Source organism: Poecilia latipinna, unplaced genomic scaffold (genome assembly GCF_001443285.1).
Source record: "Poecilia latipinna isolate Pla-1442-1.1 unplaced genomic scaffold, P_latipinna-1.0 Scaffold2243, whole genome shotgun sequence".
Lineage (NCBI taxonomy): Eukaryota > Metazoa > Chordata > Actinopteri > Cyprinodontiformes > Poeciliidae > Poecilia > Poecilia latipinna.
Genome location: NW_015114859.1, coordinates 93,928 through 96,017, shown reverse-complemented (window position 1 = coordinate 96,017; position 2,090 = coordinate 93,928). Strand labels below are relative to the sequence as shown.

The following is a 2,090-nucleotide window of genomic DNA, read 5'->3' as shown; positions in this document are numbered from 1 at the left end:
TCTGCTCTTTTGAAATACTACTTATTTTTCACTAACAAGAACTGTGCAGTTGGTGAATTTTGCAGAAAAGTTAATTTTTTGTCATTACTGGTAAATATATTATGAAACACACATTCAACACAAAAGTAAAAATCTCCATTTATACTTAGTGACAGTTCGTTACCAGAAAAAGGCCGCTTATCTCGTAACGCAAAATGAAAAACAAGTTATAGAGTTTATAAAACATAAGCTCTTTCGAAATAAAGCTTACCTGATTAGATACAAGACATTTACCGTTGGCAAATTTTGCAAAAGTAAAAATCTGATGTTCACTTCGTGGCACTTGGTTACCAGTAAACACACTCATCTCTTAGCAACAGATTAGCAACAAAACTTGTTATTGTTCAAAAAACACAAGATTTCTTCTGCTCTTTTGAAATACTATTTATTTTTCACTAACAAGAATTGTGCAGTTAGTGAATTTTGCAAAAAAATGTTGGGTTTTTTTGTTTGTCATTAGTGGTATTTTAAAACAGACATTCAACACAAAAGTAAAAGTCTGATTTATACTTCGTGGCAGTTCGTTACAAGTAGAAAACGCTCATCTCTTAACACCAAATTAATTATTCTGTGTTTTTTTTAGGTGTAGAGCAATAGGTGCCTTACATGCATTGCATGGAAGCATTGAAAACAGTGTAAACATTGGTGTTTATGCTATGACAAAGATGGACTTTGTTTATTACAGGTTACTTCTGAAATGCTTGATTTCACCCTATTTTATTTTGGGGTGTCTGGGTAATAAAGACTGTTCTCAAATGCGCCCCAGATTTTTCAGTTAAAAAATAAATAAGTAACATGATAAGATTATTTTTGATTCCCCGAATAAAATATTAGGCTGCAGTGATTTGATCTACCAATTAAACTATAATACGTAACCAATAGGTGAAACATGACAAACTATGGCTCAGTTCAAAGAGTATTTTGTAGACTACTCCATTACAGTGATGGAAGAAGACTTTATAACTGCAGATTACATCAATAGGCAGCTTAATGAAAGCCAAGTGTCAAATAAATTAAATAAAGCTTACCGTAATTTGCGCTGAAATAAAACGCATGAAACGAAACTTCCACAGGTAGGACGTATTTTAGAAACAGCAGGCCCTGCTGACGTATTTATAAGAAATCTGCTGAGTAAGCAGTATGTGACGTAGCATCGATGTGCGCATGCGCGTTACTACACGGTAGGACGGATTTAAGGGTAGCACTGATAGTCAGAACCATAGACATAATATACGAATATATTATGTCTATTATGTTTATATTATGTCCATGGTGGCTGCTATGTTCTACTGAGTTTACTTTCTTCAACAAAGAAACTTAGGACCCCAGGCTGCCCTAAGCGCCTGTTAAAAACTGATCCCTTTCTAAACTCATTTCACTCTCAGCCAGAACAGTTACCATAACAACATATGTATGAATGTGCATCTTAACACGGACAATGAAACACAGTGCTTTTAAATAACAAAAACAAAAATATTCATAGGAAAGAGAATAGAATCATATTTTAATAGAGGGAGGGGGGAGGTGTCTTGATCTAAAGTCCTCACTAACTGGTCCCCCACATCTCTTTTTAGCTTTCAGCAACTTTTGGCCTGAATTCAGCAAAAAGAATGTGAAAAAAATCAATGTTAACTTCTGTGAAAATAATCTGTGAGACTGCTCTTCTTTCAAAGAGAATGGGGAAAACGGTCACAGTGTATGATCATGACCGCTTTAAAAGACCAGATGAATAAATACCTTATTTTCCGCACTAAGGCACACTGGATTATAAGGCGCACCTTCAATGAATGGCCTATTTTAAAACTTTTTTCATAAGGCGCAAAGAATAGACGCTACAGTAGAGGCTGGAGTTACGTTATGCATCCACTAGATGGAGCTGCACTAAAGGGAATGTCAACAAAACAGTCCCACTGTGGTGGGCAAGGAGAGCCTTCTGCGACTGGGCCGGGGCGTGGCTGGACGATGGTCACCCTTCTCCGTTCGTGCACAGCATGTTTGTGGAGAACGTGGTGCTAAATGACCTGCAGATGACCTGATTATTAACGGTCGGT

General features: G+C 36.6%; 1 long non-coding RNA gene across 1 annotated transcript in view; it reads right to left on the bottom strand.

Annotated features, from left to right (window-relative positions):
* Positions 1–359, bottom strand: part of LOC106936921 (uncharacterized) — a 6,153-nt gene extending 5,794 nt beyond the window's left edge. The window contains exon 1 of the long non-coding RNA XR_001422259.1: positions 251–359. This is a non-coding gene — a long non-coding RNA (uncharacterized LOC106936921). The remainder of the gene's footprint in view (positions 1–250) is intronic.
* Between the last annotated feature and the right edge of the window lie 1,731 nt (positions 360–2,090).